The 19,094-nt window shown below is 38.3% G+C and overlaps 1 non-coding gene across 1 annotated transcript; it reads right to left on the bottom strand.

Moving 5' to 3' along the window:
* Positions 1-16,923: 16,923 nt before the first annotated feature.
* Positions 16,924-17,030, bottom strand: LOC133807675 (small nucleolar RNA R71). Its single transcript, XR_009879576.1, has one exon. It is a non-coding gene; the product is annotated as a small nucleolar RNA R71 (small nucleolar RNA).
* Between the last annotated feature and the right edge of the window lie 2,064 nt (positions 17,031-19,094).

The raw sequence follows: 19,094 nt of genomic DNA, 5'->3' as shown, positions 1-19,094 counted from the left end.
AATTAATTCCAAATTAATTATTTAATCTCAATTATCATATAATTGCATACTTGACCCGAAGAATAAAATTATTCTCAAATTTCCAAATTACAGTTTTTCCCTTATATCAACTCTTACATTGATATGGTGTTGATAGAGCCACCCTGGGGACCTATGAACCTATAATATCAAGCTCCAATAAATATTAGATTATTAATCAAAGCTCTTTGATTAAAAAATCATATTTATTAATCTCATGATTACTCCACTATAAATATGAGATTGAACTCTTGATAAATATAGACATATATTTATAGAGTACTTTATTAAAGAATAAACTGTCCATTGATATAATCATTATATACAACGATAATCATCTATTAATGGTTCATAATTAAAAGGGAATAAAATTACCATTTTACCCTTTTAACTATATCTTGTTCCTAGAGTACCATTGACTTTACTAGTGAAGGTTGTGTCACAACAAGTTTGTGACGTGAGCGCTCATAACCTTTTCAGTTCCAAAAGTCATCCTAATAGGGAACTATTATTCAATCTATAAGAAGGTATAGATTCCATATCTGTTAAACTATGTCCCCAGCCATATATATCATTGAGTCCCCAAAACAATTGTTCTTAGCCTGATCATTCTGACAAACCTTAACGCATGAATCAAAGGATCAGATGACATATATAGGAGCTCATAGCAACCTCAGGATTAAGATTATCGTGTATATGATCATCGTGTTATGTGTTTGATTAATACTATGAAATGGTGTTTAAACAAGCATTAACAAATCATAACTGGTCCAGTTCTATATATCACTATATATAAAGTACCTTCACTAAAGTGTCCTACTACACTAGTGACCGGGATCTAGGTCACTTGTATTCATAATACTAGCGAACCGTGCTAGCAGTAATTAATCTAAAGATGCCATAACTTTATTTTACTGTGAACTATTTTAAGTTTATTTATCTTAATCTCGATCCTCTCATACCAATATGAGATTAAGACCACATAGATAAACTTTGGAATTTTCTAATATTTATTTAATATTATCAACATAACATCGGACATAGTCTATATATATAATAATTTATTTCATTTAAAACATTAGTCAACTACAATCGCTTTTAAGGGCACCATTCCCAACAGAAGAAAGCTAAAAAAAACGAAAATCCCTAAGACTACTGCTTGGGGAAAAGGGAAGGAAAAGATAAACTAATGACATTGGGGCGTCCTCGGAGCCAGAAACTTGGCGCCAGAGACACTACCAGAAGAGATGAACACCATTGGAGATGATGAACATCGCCGGAATTTGGAAAATCGGTCAAAGGTCCAAAATAACAAAAAATGCCCCAGAGCATCTAAATAGGCTCTTTAGACCATTTTCGACAAAAAATAAGGTTAAAGAAACCTCTAAAAAGCTTGAAAACAACTATTAAACATGCATCCTAAGTCATCAAACATACACAAAAACAGAGTCACAGTTAAGAGGTACTTACTCCAAATGAAGCGTCGGATGGTGTTGAATCATGTGTGAACCCTGAAGAATTGCTTGTTGTTTGCCCAGAAGTAAGAAGCTTCACGCCAATCGTCCAGAGTGGCAGAAGAATTAGAAAGGATGCATGACCAAAGAATGGTTTGGGAGGCTGAGAGAGGCTGAAGAGTTGAAAACACAGGAAATTTAAAATTGGCTAAAGTAACGTTGGAGAGTTGGTTCTCGACATTTTATATGTACAGTGCTTGGGGGCGAAGTAAGTTCACCTCGACCATTGGATTACCTAAGACATAGGTACTCGAGAGCGATCCAACGGTCGAGATCAGAAAGGTGTGGATCGTGATCATTGGCATTGGAAAAGGGAAATGTAGCGTCCCCAAATTTGCTATAAGACTTAGGGCCTTGATTAGCATGCCGGGAGGGAAATAATTTATTTAATTATGCTAATATGTGAATTTAATGATTATGTGATTAGAAATGCATGTTTAGGTGAATTAAATTTGCATGTGGGACCAATTTGGTTATTACGGGCATATTTGTAATTTTAGCCTGCTGAGGGCATAAATGCAACATGTTTGTATGATGTGCTTGATAACACAAGAGGGTGGTGATATATTTGTAAAGTGCGACCCGAGACGGTCCTAGGGAGCGGATAAGCTAAATAGTCACAACGGGGTCGAATACTCGACTCGGGAGAAGCCTAGGGGTATTTTGCGAACATTGTTGTTGTTAGGGATTTACCAGGTAGCGGGTAGTAATTTAGTGATTATTTGGGCATGTCGGTATTAAATGGGGATTTCTGGGAACACTTAAGGATTTAGCAGGATGTGGCTATTGACGGGATTGCCCTTAATGACACTAAAGGATTAGGATAGACTTGAGGGCATTTTAGGTATTTTGGGATTAGACTTAGCGTACACAACTCTGGAAACCAAAGAAAAAACAAATCAAAACTCCCTAAGTTCTCAACACTCTCTCTCACTCGATTCTCTCTCCCTCTCTTTAACACTTAGAGGTTGATGAATTTTTGAGGATCCTAGGCTAAGGAAGCGAATGATTGAAGGTTTGCAATGTTTGGGAATCAGCTCAGGGATTGGAGATATCACAGAGGTACGGATTTCAATTACTGTTTCTGTAACACCCCAAATTCCCTAATGTGGTTTAGTGCCTGGATTAGGGGCTGGGAGGCAATAACTGTATTAATTGTGTGCTTATGTGTTGTGAGCATGTCATTATGTGGAATATATTATAATATAATTATGCTTGCATGATTAGAAATAATACATATGCATAAGGGCCGATTCTTATTAGAAGGGCATCTCCATAATTTTGACATGTTGGGGGTATAATTGTGAATATGTGTGTGTTATGATTAAGACCACATTATTATTTGGATATATTTGGGTTATTCGGCACGAGGCGATCCTAGTGAGCAAGTTAGCGTAAAAGTCACAACAGGGTCGAATACCCGGCTCAGGGTGAGCCTAAGGGTATTCTAGTAATTTAGCACAATACCAGGGGTTATCAAGTAATGGGGAATTATTTGGTAATCATTTGAGGGAATTAGAGATCACGGGAATTTGCAAGGCGTTAATTATGGTTAGCGCGAAAAGAAGGGTAAAAGCTCATTTACCCTTGTGAGCATTAAGAATAGTAATGGGCTAAGGGTAAATTGGTCATTTATAGCCTAAGGAGGGGTTACACTTAGAGAGTTCAAAAGTTAGTGGAAGGAGTAGAACATTTTCAGCACCCTTAACTCTCTCTCTCTCTCTCTCTCTCTCTCTCTTGTTTTTTCCTCTATCTCTTGGAATCTTGGGAGTTTTGCTGAGTCTTGGGAAGGAAAGGAAAGGAGCTTGAGGAATTGAAGCTAGGGTTGAAGTGGAACAACTTGGAGGTCATGATTCTTCTTTTGAGTTAAAGCTCTGCTCAGCTTTCCTGGTAGATTTCAACTGTGGTTTAAGTTTATGCAGAGCTTTAAACCTATGATTGGGTTTGATTTGACTGAGAGTTTGAGTTTAGTTTTTGAGGTGTTGGTATTAGCTATAATGTGTTATTTGTGGTTTTAAACTCATTTGGGACTTTTAGACAAGTTTGGGGCAGGATTTGAGAGCTTTGGCTTGGGGAAAAATGGTGGAAAAACCCAGTTTTTCTAGGTTCGCGAAGGAGCGCTGCAACCCTGTTCTTCCGTGTCGCGGCACTGAGATGAACTAGGGCAAGGGGCCCTGGCTGTGTGCCACAGCGTCTGTATGGCTGTGCTGCGACGCTAGGCCATTTTCAAGGCCTTTGAATTTTGTATTTTTAGGGCATAGGCCCAGGGGCTCGGGGAACGATTTCTCTACCCCGTGCGGGGAAATTGGAGGTCCTGAGAGCACGGGATTAGTCTCGGGGATCTATTATGGAATCGAATAATAATGAGAATGTTATTTGTGGGTTGTGAGTAGGTTACCGCTAGGACTTGGGAGAGGTTTGTTCTTGGGGGCCATTCTTGCTTGTTTATTTGCTTGTGCTTGGACCAAAGGTAAGAAAACGACACCCAATATGTGTTATACATGATTAGGGCTTGGCCCAAATGCTGAATATAGTCTTGATTTGGGTGTTGGCCCTGTAAATGTGCATGATTATGATTATGCCTATGTATATATGTGTTAATGTATTGTAATGCATTGTATTTGTGTGTATAATGAAGGTATTATGTAATTGTTTGTGATGTCCAAGAAGCTCGGTTTATAAGCTGAGGATCTGTCTGTAATATTTGATTAAAGCTTGATCTGTTAGTCATGGATATATATATATTTGGTTAAAGTGAGGGCTTGACTTATAAGTCGGGGGTTTCTATGACTCGACTTATAAGTCGAGGGTCTATAAGACTCGGCTTATAAGCAGTGATTGGCGTATGCGCGTTGAGCACAGGCTGTTATGGCTAGGCCACCCCGTGAGTGCCTTATGCACTTGACTGGCTCAAATTCCATACGAATAAGTGGGAGTGCAACATGCATTTGTGAGACCCTATGGTCATTTATCTGAACAGTGAGCATGCCCAGTGCCAGTTATTACTGTTAGTCATGTTGTTATATTCTGTGAACTGTTTGACTATGTTTTCTTGCTGAATCTTTTGGCTCATGGGTGCTGGTAAGGGTAAGGAGAAGCTTGGCTAGCTATGTGTTGGAGAGCGATAGCGGTGATGTGTACATATGAAGTCCGCTCATCTGCCACGACCGAGATGTTACAGGGGAGATAGGGTTTGGGCCTTGTTTTTCTTCTTAGGCCAGCTTATTCTGTAATCCCTGGAGTGTAACCAACTTTTAATCTTGTGTTTTGGGATCCCATGTAAAGACAAAAGTTTTTGTTTAATGGAAATGTGTATGTCTTGACCAAAATTTTAAATACATGAACCTTTAGTAGCTTAATCACATGTTTTAGTCCAAATGATTGTTTAGCGAGTCTAGCACTAATTTAAAACACACTTGGTAATAGACCCTAATTAGTAAGGCGTTACAGTTTCTGCTTAATTCTGTTATAAACTTTAAGTTTGCATGAGAGTTGGATTTTGGTTTGGTTTTGAGTGTTTGGTGAGGGTATGCAATTGTTTCTGAATTGTTGAGGTGTTTAGGCTGTGTGAATGAGGATTCCAGGCTTAATTCTAAGTTTGGCTGGTGTTTGGAGTATGAATTATGGATTTAGGCTCGAGGAAAACATAGAAAAAATGGCTGGTTTTTGGGTTTTGAGGCTTGAGCCGCGGCCTGTTGGGTTTTATGCCCTTAGCACGATTTCATATTATCAATAAAAGTAGTAGAAATCATTTAGTTTGACAACCGTGTTGCTTGCTTGTTTTATTACATGATTATTGAAATAATACAAACATTTATAAAATCCCGAACATATGGATAGTTACAATTATAGTGACTAGGTCACAGTGGATTATAGTTGTAATTATATGTTCAAAAGAACGAGTCCTAAGATTAGATCAGTGCATTGGATTTTCACTGATTAGGCAATCTACGATATGATCTACTTACACATTCAGGGTGTGATGTCTTGTCCAAGGCTTCGACCAAGTAGATAAGATCGGATGTATTTAGTTACATCGGACTAGGACCGATATTGATTATTGATTGATAAATAAGTATCGTTGTTATCAAATCTAATCAATATCACAACGTTGATCATATATTAAGTCGATCTTAATTCTGAGTGATAATATTCTGCCAATTATATTATTTAAATCTTTTGACTTGTTCGTTACCAGCTTACCCTACGTTCTAGCCCATACTTACATCTTGGAGATTTATTAGTGTAATTGAGTGGGAGTATTATTCATAGATACGAAATCTATAACTTCTGTATGAGAAGTGAAAAGATGATTTCCTTAATTGCTTTGTTCAAAAGGTTAAATGATTGAGATCTCATTTCTGTGATTAAGTTCATGGAAATATCATTTATAAGGAACTTAGTGGGAGTTAAGGATAAAATACTGATGAGGGGTAAAACGGTAATTTTCACCCAGCTCGTTAGTAAGTCATCGATAGAGGATTGACTGATTGTAATGGTTATAACAATGGATAACGTATTTATGGTTTTGAAAATACGTTCTATGAATTCAAGAGTTCAATTCCGAGTCTATAGTGGAGTCACTAGGAATGAATAAGGTAGTGAAATTATTCGTAAATAAATTCACGGTAACTTGTTGGAGCTTGATTTCATGGATCTATGGTCCCCGCATCACCTTTGAGTAAATCATCTAGAATGTCTCAATTAATTGATTTAATTATCAATTAGGGCTTTTAAAGTTGACTAGGTCAATTTTGAAAAATTTACAGAGATATGAGATTTAGAGAATAAAAGAGAATCTTTGGGTAAATTTATTAATATTGATAAACTGGTATCAATATAAATAAATAATATTAAATCAAGTTTTAAATTATAATTAGTTAATTTGAATAAGGATTTAATTAATTAATTCAAAAAAAAATAAAAGGTTTTGAATTTAGGCCCAGTTGGGATTTAAATTCAAAACAAAGAGATTGGGCCCAAGTCCATTTATGGCAGCCCAAGGCTTTTATTTTTGTTTATTATTTTTAATTAATTTAAATTTAAATAAATCCCATTAAGTTGCCTATATAAGGAATATGATATCTAGGGTTTTCATAAAAAAAAAAAGCAAGCCAGTCTCAGTTGATTTGGGTAAGTGAAAACCTAGACACTCTAATCCTTTTTTAGCCACAATCTCTTCTTCTTTTCTAGATCTCTATCTCATGTGTTGAGAACCAGCCCACACTAGTTCTAGGTTGATCAAAGGCTTGGTGAGGAAGACTGTGTTGTTGATCTTGTTCAATCTCTTGATAATACTCTGCTACAGAAAGGAATCAAGGGTCAGAGAGATTGAAGGATGGAGTTGTTCCAGTTCCACTGCGTAATGTAAGTTTTTACTTTACTTTGTATTTGTATCAATTTCATAGGAGCATGTTCTAGGAATTTGCATGTTTATTTGATAATATGTAAATTGCATGAAAATAAATAAAGATCATGCAATGAGTTTTTCCAACACGGCCCACTTGAATATTGAGGCCTGGGGGCCTCGGAAGTATGCCCAAGCACCGCGGTGCAGGGTATAGCGTGCTACGGTTCGTGTCCTTCAGCAGAGAAAGCTTTGCTCTCTGACTTGAGCGTGTCACATCCCTTAAGGGCTGGGCCGCGACTCAAATGGGAAATATTGGCTGTTTGAGGGTTTTAAGCTCGGGAACGCAAATGTTAAGGCTCGGGAAGGATTCTACTAGCCAGTTTAGTAGAATTCAAGGTCCCGGTGGCTAGAGTAATCTTCCGAAGTTATTATTTGTTTTAAGGCTTGATGGATTGTTATTATGAATATGTTGTGACTAGGTTTTTGTCAAAACTTGGATTAGGGGACTGCGCTCAAGATCGCGGTACTCAATCAACTCGGGACACAGGTAAGAAAATTGTTGTACCCATGAGCAAGGCATGGCCCTATTGTTTGTGCTTCAGGGCGTGGCCCTATTGCTTGTATTTATTATACGTGTGAATATCTATGAATGCTATGTTGTGTTATGCATGCTTGTGAATGAACGACGAAGTCCAGGAACGGCGAAGGCCGAGAACAAGAAGAAGCTGAGTACGGCAAGAGGCCAGAATCGGTGTTGAACATGCTGAGTGGAGGCCGCTAGAGAGAGACCCTCCAAGGGTGTTGTATCCACCCGCTCGGTGAAGACCGCGAACCCAGGGCCTGGTAAAGTACCTGGGTCGGCGTAGGCCGCTATGTGTTTAGTTTGTTGACCGTTTGTGTTGTTATTATGGGATTGGATTATGCTTTGTATGTGTTGAGTTTCCTTGCTGGGCTTCGGATCATGGGTACTCTATGGTGTAGGTAAAGGCAAAAGAAAGGTCGACCAACCACGAGCACAGAGAGCGTGGAGCGGCGTGTACATGTTCGGCCTTCCTGATTGCCATGGCCAGGGTTATTTTGGGCAATGTACTGTTATGATTTGCTTTTGTCGCTTAGGTCAACCGTATTTATATTTTGAGCTGTAATACATTTTCTAAACAATATTTTGGGATCCCAACTATATAACCTTTTATGATTTCAATGAATGTCCAAATCTTTATAATTAATGTCGTTAAATGAGTTTTATTTCAATTTAGTCACACTTTTAACCTAAAACCTCTATTAGAGAGCTAATGGCACATTTATAACTCACATGGTAATGACTCTAAGGTAGTAGGGCGTTATAGGAAATCTCGAGTATAGGCTAAAAGGACTCCTAGGGTATGGAAAAGACGTTTTGGGTTGCGGACCTGACCCTTCATTAATTGCACAGATTGATGGGCCTAGCAATGGGGGCTCAACACATGGCAGGAAACCTCTTAGTGGCATCAGAAGAAGTCCAAACGTTTCCATCCGAGGACTATTCGTTTTTTCCCAGTTTTAAGTCTCCACTGTCTGAGGACGAGTAGAGACTTGGGGGAAAAATATTGTTCGTGCTTTCACCAAAGGACATGTGGCAGTCTGAGTAAGGCATGTGGCAAGGATGCATGCCTCTTCAAGTGAGGCCATGCCCCGAGGGTCAGTCCTTGGATGGTGGATATCTCGGGTAGAGGCCACGTCCCTCAGATAAAGGTAGGGCACGAATGTCTTTCCGAGGCCATGCCCTGAGAAACTGGTTAGTAGTCCTCGATTTCCTTACAAACAATTGTCTTCTAGGCCACGGATATTGTCCTCGGGACCTAGAAGGCTAGCCAGGTGTTAACTAATGCAGGTTTGCAGCGTCAGATGATCGCTTGACAACCTTTTTGGCAATACATCCACAATGTTTTCAATTGTATGACTCGACAATTCACACTCTCACTATGCCGCCTGCCAAGGAAATATGTGTGACATGACCTGATAGTGTAAGGGGCATGTTCCCCATAAAGTAGGTAACTTTCTGCAATGGGCCCTGAGTTTTTCACCTCAGTCGGGTCTCTAGTTGATGCAACCCAATTCATTTAAATGGTATTAATACCCCAATAACGGGGAGAATGTATATTAATTGGTCCAATGTGTATTAATTATTGTTGATTAGTAATTAATGACCCCAACCTCTATAGATAGGGCTGGGGATCTCATTGTCAAGGGTTCGGAATTTTTATAGAAAGAGAGCCATGTACTCAGAGCAATATAAACGCTGCCTGAGAAACTACATTGGAGATTGCCCTAGCAACCTTCCAATCCCCTTATTACCAGAGACTCGTGGACTAGGGCTCTTTTTATAGCCTAAACCATGTAAAAACTGTTGTGTTCTTGTTGTTTATTTCTTTAATCTCTCATCTTTAAGTTGATAGAGAAAAAGGCAGTCAACAAGAAGGCTTGTGTTCACACAAGTGAGAAATGGGAAACAAATTGTAAGAAAAGAGTTGCCATTTTTTTTAGTTCCCATAACTCTGGACCCAACCTTAGTAAAACAGTCATAACTTGAGTTGTAGATGCCCGATTTAGACAAACTTGGTATCGTTAGAGGATTTTTGGGTTACGAAAATCCCCCCTTCGAGTTTCCATTGTTTTCATTTTCCTTTAATCTAGCTATCACCTATAAATAAGTCATCAAGTCCCTTACAATCAGCTTTGAAACCCTAGTCATCCATTTAGAGAGAAGAAGGAGAAAAGAGAAGAAAGAAAGAAAGAAAAGGAAAAAGAATAGGATTTTAAAAAAATCCATAGGTATGTGATCTTGTATTAGTGTTTTAAATCCTCTAAGCTATCCTTCTTCTTCTTAATTCTAAGAGCATTGTTCTTTTCTTTGTTGTGGGTTTTAAAAACCCTAGGTGTATCGAAGATGAGGTTTTAGTTTTTGAGTTGTAGATCTCTGTCAAAGGAAGTAATGGAAATTTCTAGCCTTGTTGTTGTTTTGATGTTGTTAATTCTTGTTTATGATTTTGAAATATTGGTTGTTGTTTTGAGGAAGCATGTTGATGTTGTATTGATCATTGTAATCTTAATGGGTATATGTTATAGTGTATGTTTTTTTTTCTTTCAATATTGCTATGATGAGCACATGTATGGTTATGCTATTTTGATTAGAAACATGTTAGTCCTTATTTAAATTATGAAACAAGAATGTATTTTGAATGTATATTTCAACATAAGCATGTAGTAGGGATTAATATGTTTCCTTTGAATCTTGACATGAGTTTGGGTTATGATGATAATTTATGTGAGAAAATTTGTGATTCATGAAATTGTTATAGTATATAGATTTCAGCTATAACATATTATAGGTTTAGGGATTCCTTTGGTTATTTAAATTATGAGCATGAAAAAGTTATTGTATAAGAAGCATGTTAGAATTTCTTTTTAGATAATAAAAAAAACACATTTGAGTTTAATATTGATTATTGTAATGGCCCAAATTCTCCGATGTGTTTTAATGGCGGGATTAGTAGGCCGGGAGGGCCATACTTGTTTTATTATGCCATTAAACTGTTATATGCATGTTTATGTGAATTATATTATAATATGATGTTAAATGCATGCATGTGGGTCCACATTTCATGACAGGGGTATTTTGGTAATTTGGCCCGTTGAGGGCGTAATTGTATATTTGTATGCATGTCGGTGATATATTGTTGAGGCCACATTATAATGTGGATTTGTTCGAGCTATTCGGCATGAGACGATCTTTGAATATTAAGTAGCGGTTTAGTCATAACGGGATTAAGTTCGAGGCTCGGGGTGAGTCTTGGGATGATTAAATGATTAGAACGTTGCCGGGAGTATAAGGGTAACGGGATTTGAATTTATTGGTATTTGAGAATATCGGGAATAGCGGGAATTGGAGAGCATTAATTATGTTTAACGAAATAGGTTGGAAATGGCGATTTTACCCTTGGGGAGACTTTAGAAGCTTTAAATGACCTAGGGGTATTAAGGTCATTTGGCTTGGGTTATATATGTTTTTGGTTGGCTGTAGAAACATATAGAACAAAACAGAGTGTCATTTCTTCTTTTTCGTACATCACTCTTCTCTCTATCTTCCTTTGAAGTTTTTGGTCCCAAATTGAAGAATCAAGCTAGGAAATCAAAGCTTGGAGGTTATAGACTTAGTTCATCCATTGAGGAGGATTCAAAACCAGCTTGAGGTAGGATTTCATCCAAGAATTTTAAGCTATACTCTGTTTTTCTTTATAGTTTTCAGCTTATAGTTTTGATGTGGATAGTTGGAATCAATGGGAGCTTTTGTGTAAGATTGATTGGGTTTTGATGAGGGTATGATGTGGATGAAGTTTAGGGGTTGAATTGGATGTTTTGGTAAGGTTTTGGATTGGTTTGTGTTGACTGCGTTTTTAGCCAACGACATGAGAACGTCAATAACGACAAGCCTTCAAGAGAAATAAAAACGACAACAGACGGTATAAACAAGAAAAGTAAATAACACAGGAGATTTTTATAGTGGTTCAGCCCCGATTGTCGGTAATAGCCTAATCCACTTAGAGTTGTGATTTATAGATCCGTACTCAAGATCAGATGGACTGAGCCAACTGAGTTTCTTCAGTACAGATTGCAAAAATACAAGAATTCTCTCTTATTTCAGCACTTTCTCTCTCTAGAATAGACAGTCCCAATTTTCTCTCTCTAGAAAGAAACAGCTCAAGGACCTCTCTCTCATCCCATAAGCTCTCTATTTATAGGCCTGGGATCCTCAATTGATATCCCTTTATGATAGGGATATTTTATTATATTTATTGCATTTAAACATTCAAAATTCGAAATGTAACAAACCCCCAATTTGTGGGAAGAATGAGAGATTCCCGCGTATGTTGTTGAAGCTGTCTCTGGGAATCTTGACTTAGTCTCCTCTAGCTAGTTGATCCACCTCCTACTGACCACTCATGCAAGTGTTGGTCGGACGTGCATGGTAGTAGGACATGCATGGTGGTAGGACATGTTTTCGTGGGTTGAACGTGCATGGTGGTAGGACATGCACTTCTCTCCTCTAACATGGCACTCTCCTCTAGCATGCCATGTTCCTCCTTGAACCAATCTCCTTGGCTTCTCCTCGGACCAAGGTGGTCCGAGGCAACCTCCTTGGCACCTCACCTTGGACAACATTGAGGCAACCTCCTTGGCACCTCACCTTGGACAACATTGAGGCAACCTCCTTAGCACCTCACCTTGGACAACATTGAGGCATTCTCCTTTAACATCTTCCAAACATGTCCGATCGAACATTGTATAGGCTCTCCTTATCAAAATCTAAGTCTCCTTCCCCTTGCATGAGACTCCTCCTCCTTAGCTACTTACCTTGGACACGTTCGAGCCAACACTTAGGAAACCTTGGGAGGCTTTCCTCCTACACACCCTTGGGGTCTCTTAGGACCACATCCTCCTTGGGGTCTCCTAAGACCACTTTCTCCTTGGGGTCTCCTAAGACCACTCCCTTGGGGTCTCCTAGGACCACTCCCCTTAGCTCTTCTAGAATGCATTCTCCTTAGCCTCCTAGAAAGCATTCTCCAATTTTTGGGTATAACAGTTTGGAAGGTTGGTTTCAAGGGGAATCGCAAGGAGGGAAAACAGAGGTGTTGCTGGTCTGAAGTTGGCGCAGCAGCGCCATTCCAGGCGCAGCAGCGCTAGGCAGGGCAGAGAGTTGGGCCTCTCTGATTTGGAAATAGCGCCTCAGCGCCATTTACTAGGGCTGCAACACTGGTCCATTTTCCAGCAAGCCTATTTTAGAGCTCGGAATGACCTTTAAGGCTCGGGGTTTGGTTCCTTTGCCTCGTTTGAGTATATTAAGATTCCCGAGAGTGCGGGATTGATCCCAGGAGTGCAGTTTAGATTGTGAACCATTCATTGATTTACTTTATTGATGGTTTCTAATTGGTTATGATTAGGTAACTGCTAAGGAATCTAAAGGTTGATCGTTCTCAAGGGTCGTTCTTATATTATTTCTCGCTCGAACCTGAGTTAAGAAAACTGCACCCTGTGTATATATGAGATGCGTGATTTTTATTGAGGCATGTTGATTGATAAATGTGGACATGGATTGCCTATTAAATGCTAGCGAATGTTGTTTACTTGTATATGTACTGACTAGTCAGGGATACTGACCTAAGATTCAGAAATGGCATAGCGACATGAACGCAAGGCCAAATGAAGATTAGATCTAATCGATATCAGCGTTGAATGGCTCTAAGGCATTAACGCTAGACCGACCCTGAGGTCGATGAATTTATAAGCGCTTGCCTAGTCTAAGACTAGTTATTAGAGCCAGGGCCTAAGGCCCAGGTGACCGTTTGTCACATGGCTAGGGAACGCTGTTCCAGGGTTATGACTCTAAGGTCATGAGGAAGGTTATGTTGGTGACTAGTCACCATGCACCTATCCTGTCCAAACTAATAAAAGTTCACTTATTTATTAAGCCCCAGTGACCCTATCATCACAAGGCTAAAGGGAGCTAGACCCAACTTAGTGACTTTTGCTACTGTCACCTATTTGTTTGGACTGATAGTCCTGAATGATTATTATGATCACTGTTGATTTTATATCATGCTTTATTTTGTTTTCTTGCTGGGCCTTGGCTCATGGGTGCTATGTGGTGCAGGTAAAGGGAAAGAAAAGCTCACCCAACCTTGAGTGGAGAGCTTAGGTGGTGATGTGTATGTTGACGCCGTTTTTCGTCAACAGATAAAAGAAGAGAGCACGTAAACAATTTAAGACAATGGCCAAAAATAAACAAACGAATCAAACACGGTTTTTTACGTGGTTCAGCAGTTAAATCTGCCTAGTCCACGAGTCTCTGTTATTAATCTCAAGATTATCTCTGAACAATTCTTTAGCATGAATTCTCCAGAGTTTTCTCTTAAGGATCAGAATTTCGGTCCATTACAATGGTGCATGGCTTCTCTATTTATAGAGAAGGATGCAGAATACTATCCCACATATTTTGGGTAGTTACTCTTTTGTGAATAAAAATAAATGGCTTTAAATGCCTTTAATCAGATAAAAAAGGAAACGTTCCTGAAGACCAGGAAACGCATAACTGACTAGATAATATCCCATGATTCTTGGGGATTTACATCAATAAATGAGGGTTACATCTCATGTTTACAATATTTGTAGATATTCAAGGTGGTCATAGCGTATCTCCAAGGCTTCAGCATCTCAGGTTTCACGTCATTGTGCGAGCCACTGACATCTCCCGAGCTAACATTGCTTTCGAGATAGTACATCGAGCTCAATATCCCTGCTCCGAAGTTGTTCCTGAAGATGAGGGGCTCTCAGAGCTATCCTTCGAGATCGAGATCATTTCGAGGTCAGTACATTCGAGGTCATGTATCATACTTTGCAGGCTCGGTTTACAATCGTAGAGCATACCCTAACCCTCACGAGACCATTTAATGCGAACTCAGCTTTCGAGGTCATATTTACTATGGCTCGAAATCTGAGTATAACAGTGTACATGTGCGGCCGCTTGACCACCACAGCCAAGGAGTTCTCAGAGGGACTAGGGGGTTTACCCTATTTTTGTCGCTTAGGTCGGCAAGGTTTGTAATTTTGAAACAGTAATGACCATTTTGAGTTGTAAATAACTTGTAAATGTTTTTAGGGGCCCATGAACAGCTTTATGTAATTAATAAAATATATCCTTTCCTTTTTATTGATTTTCCACCTTAGCCTGTTAATAACACTTAGAACACATTTTTAACCAAAGGACTCGGGTAGCGGGTCAAATTTCCGGTTCACCGTAACTGTTTTGGGGTAACCAGGCCGTTACAATTATATTTAATGCTTTGGTCGTGACTATGTTAAGGATGTATGTTTGAGTTAGGAAGCATGTTAGAAATGTCTTAATTTGTTTTGTATTTTTTTTTTCATTTGTGCCTATTAGGTTTCTCGGCTGATAACTTCATTTTAGTGTTGTTTTAGGATGTGTTTTGTGGTAATCTTGAGTCTTTTTGTTTGTTTTGTGCAAGATTACGTTTTTGTTTGTCTTTGTTATAGGATGGTGCTATGAATTATGAGCTAAATGCAGAAAGAAGAAGAAATTGTGGGAAAATGGAGCTTTTGGTGGTTGTTCGAGTCAAGAAGCTAGAAGAAGTTTTTGATGAAGTTGGTGAATGAAGGATTTAAAATGGCCAGTTTCTGAAGAAAAAAAATAGAATCAAAGTCGCGACATGGGCTTAAGGGTCATGGCTCTAGCAAAGTCAGAAACTATGAAAAATCAGGCATGAATTAGTGCCACGACATGCTCTTTAGGGCCGCGACATGATGAGTGGCAAAGAGCAAAAGGAAAAACTGGGTTTTCACATGGGCCACGACATGGAGTTTAAGGGCCGGGGCGCTTGAAGACGAAGGTGCAAACCTCCTGGGTATTTTGAAGACACGGGCCACGACATGGAAATGCAAGGCTGCGGCGCGCCTCCCTAAAGAGAAAAAAAATTACCATTTAGGTTTAAAACATTAGAGATTAGTTATGGATTAGGGATTTTAATTACAAATTTTCAGAGAGTTCTTGATGGCTAAGCTTATTTTCTGCATTTTTCTTCTTTAATTTCTTTTCAAGTTTTGGATATTAAAGAGGATAACATTTATTTTTATGGTGTTAGGTATGTTTGTCATGAACTAAATATTTTTCTCTAGGGTTTAATGCAGTCGCTTGAATTTCTATTTAATTTTATTATGATGTTCTATTGATTCTTCTTATTTATTCTAATCTATATAATGTTTGCCTAATGCTAGTAAATATTTGATCAATATTTGATTGATTAATGATTTTGATTCAAAATTCAAAAGATGCGAATTGAATATGTTATTGTTATATAGACATAGGTTACATATTGGACGAGAGTACCTGTATGACATGTGTAGCAATTAGGTTACCATTCTTAATGCCTACTATGTGTTTAAGTTTATCACAGAGATGTAGAAAACCTGCGTATAGGTTGGGATCTTATATCTTGAAAAAGAATAGGAATCGATTTTTGTTAACCTGCTATTAGAATAGGAAGAAGAGATTTAGAACATATTAGTAACATTAATAAAATGAAAAGTTGATTAAGTTAATACCCTAGGTTTTTAATAATTGAATCAATTTGTATTATTGCAATGTTTATTTCAATTCTAAGTCTTAGTTTAAAAATCACTCTATTGTCGACAACCAAATAGAAATTTCAAAGCAATTATTGGTAATTGGTTGATAGTCCTTGTGGGAACGATACTTTACTACTATTTTATTACTTGAATTGATTGTGTATACTTGCACATCATATTTTATCGATCAAGTTTTTGGCGCCGTTGCCGGGGACTAATATCCAATATCAAAATTAATTGTTTTTTTGTTCTACTTTTGTTTTTACTTTTAGTACTCATTCGTATTGTGTTTTAGGAATTATTGGTATATACGAGGAAGTAGACAAAAGGAACTCATACCAGTAGATCTTGAAATTGAAAGAAAGTGTAGACAAAACCGAAAGATAAAGAAAAGGCTGGATTTTTCCATGGCTAAGAATCAAGGAAATGCGGCAATCAATGCTGCTAATGTTAATAGTATCCCAAATATTGCAAAAGTCCGAGTGGAACAAGGACGAAGGATGCTTAGAGACTATGTACTTCCTACTATCATAGGAGTGCATTCATGCATTAGTACCCCACCATCGTTGCAAATAATTTCGAGATTAAGCCAGCTATATTACAAATGGTGCAGTCTACTATTCAGCTTAGGGGGTTGCCCACGAAAGATCCTAATTTGCACATAGCCAATTTCTTGGAGCTATGTGCAACATTTAAGATGAATGGGGTGAGTGACGATGCGATTAGACATAGATTATTCCCATTTTCTCTACGAGACTGGGCGAATAGTTGGATAATTTCATTACAAGCTAATTCTATCACAACATGGGAGGAGTTAGCCCAGAAAAGTTCTTAGCAAAGTTTTTCCCTCCAGCAAAAGCTGCAAAGTTGAGAGGGGAAATCAATAATTTCTACCAGACAAAAGGGGAATCTTTGTATGATGCATGGGAAAGATTTAAAGAGTTTTTAAGGAAGTGCCCACATCATGGTATAGAGAGGTGGATGCTAGTCCATAATTTTTATAATGGGTTGAATGGTACTACTCGTACCATAATAGATACTGTAGCATGAGGTGCGTTTATGAGTAAGAGTGCCAACGAAGCTTATGATCTAGTAGAGGAGATGGCAATGAATAACTACCAGTGGCCAACTGAAAGGGGACAACCAAAGAAGGTGGCTGGTATGATTGAATTGGATGTTATTTTCATGCTTACAGCACAAGTGGCAGCTTTAACAAAGCAATGACAACAGAGCAACCTGTCAGCCTAAACCATGCAAGTTCAGAGTTTATGTGGGGCATGTGGGAGTGCTCATCCATTAAATCAGTGTCTTGCCATGGATATGAATATTATACCTATGGAACAAGTCCAAGCTATAGGAAATTTTCAAAGACCAACCAACAACCCCTTTTCAATGTCATATAACCAAGGGTGGATGAATCATTCTAACTTCTCATGGACAAATAATCAAGCTGCACAACAACCTTTCCCTCAAAGTCAGCAACAATACCCACCTCCCTAGCCATAACCACATTAGCCAACATATATGAAACAACCTGACGCACAGTCCAATGTACTGAACCAGTTCATGACCGAAACCAGGGCATCTATCAGGAGTTTGGAGACTCTAATGGAGCAGTTGGCTACTTTGATGACAACTCGTGCTCAAGGGCACTTACCAAGCACTATTGAGGTAAACCCAAAAGAGTAGTGCAATGCAATATCCTTAAGGAGTGGCAAGGAGTTAAAAGAGCTAAAAGTGGTTGATAAGGAGAAGTAAGTGAGTGGGTTAAATGTTACTGAGAACTTAGAGAAACAACCAGAAATAAGCATAGATCACCATATAAAGATCCCATATCCTAAGAGACTTCAAAAGAATAAGCTTGACAAACAGTTTTCTAAAATTTTGGATATCTTTCGAAAGTTACACACCAATATCCTGTTTGCTGAGGCACTTGAACAAATGCCAAGTTATGTGAAGTTTATGAAAGAAATTTTGTCAAAGAAAAGGAAGCTGGGGGACTATGAGACAGTGGCACTTACTGAGGAGTGTAGTGCGATAATTCAAAAGAAACTACCTCCTAAGCTTAAAGATCCTAGTATTTTCAATATCCCATGCTCTCTAGGGGGCTCAGTTGTGACAAAGGCTTTATGTGATTTAGGGGCTAGTGTGAATCTAATGCCTCTATCAATCTTTCAGAAGTTGAATTTGGGAGAAGCTCGACCTACTATCGTGTCTTTGCAGATGGCAGATCAATTAGTCAAACATCCTTGTGGAGTGATTGAGGATGTATTGGTGAAGGTGGACAAATTCATCTTTCATGTGGACTTTATCATTCTTGATATGGAGGAAGATGAAAATATTCCAATAATACTTGGAAGGCCATTCTTGGCTACTGGTAGGGCTTCAATCGATGTACAAAAGGGTGAATTGAAGCTGCGAGTGCAAAAAGAGGAGGTAATATTTAATGTTTTTGCAGCAATGGAAATTCCAACTTGTTGTAGAGTTGAAGTGGTAAAACGAGGAGAGAACAAGTTGGAAGTCTCTAAGCAAAGATCAATGGTTAAAAGTGGAATGCGAAAAGTGCGTCATTGTTTAAAAAGGTTCTTTAGTGAGAAAATTTGAATGTTACATGAGCAGGGTAAAGTTCCACCAATCTATAATAACAAGAAAAGAGAGCCAACTTATGACACTATGACTCTCAAGGATGTGAGGGGTGGACTTGATCCAAGTTGAAATATGAAAGAAAATAAGTGTCTGGCTAAATGACGTTAACGGCAACACATTTGGAGGCATTCCAATTTTTTATTTGCATTTTTTTATTAGTTTTATTTAAGTTTTGGATTATGAACATTTTAATTTGAGTATTTTGAGTATTTATTTTTATTTGATATTAAATATGAGACTAATTTGAGTTGCAGCGCTACTTTAGGTTCAGGCAGAATGAACTATGGGCTAACCCAAAAATTTTCTCTCCCCATTTTCGATTCACCATCTCAATTCGTATCATTTTAAGCAGTTTAAGGTGTTAGGTAAGTTTCTTTTCCTTAGCTTTT

The sequence above is a fragment of the Humulus lupulus genome, chromosome X (genome assembly GCF_963169125.1).
Source record: "Humulus lupulus chromosome X, drHumLupu1.1, whole genome shotgun sequence".
NCBI lineage: Eukaryota > Viridiplantae > Streptophyta > Magnoliopsida > Rosales > Cannabaceae > Humulus > Humulus lupulus.
This window is presented reverse-complemented; position numbering and strand designations above follow the sequence as displayed.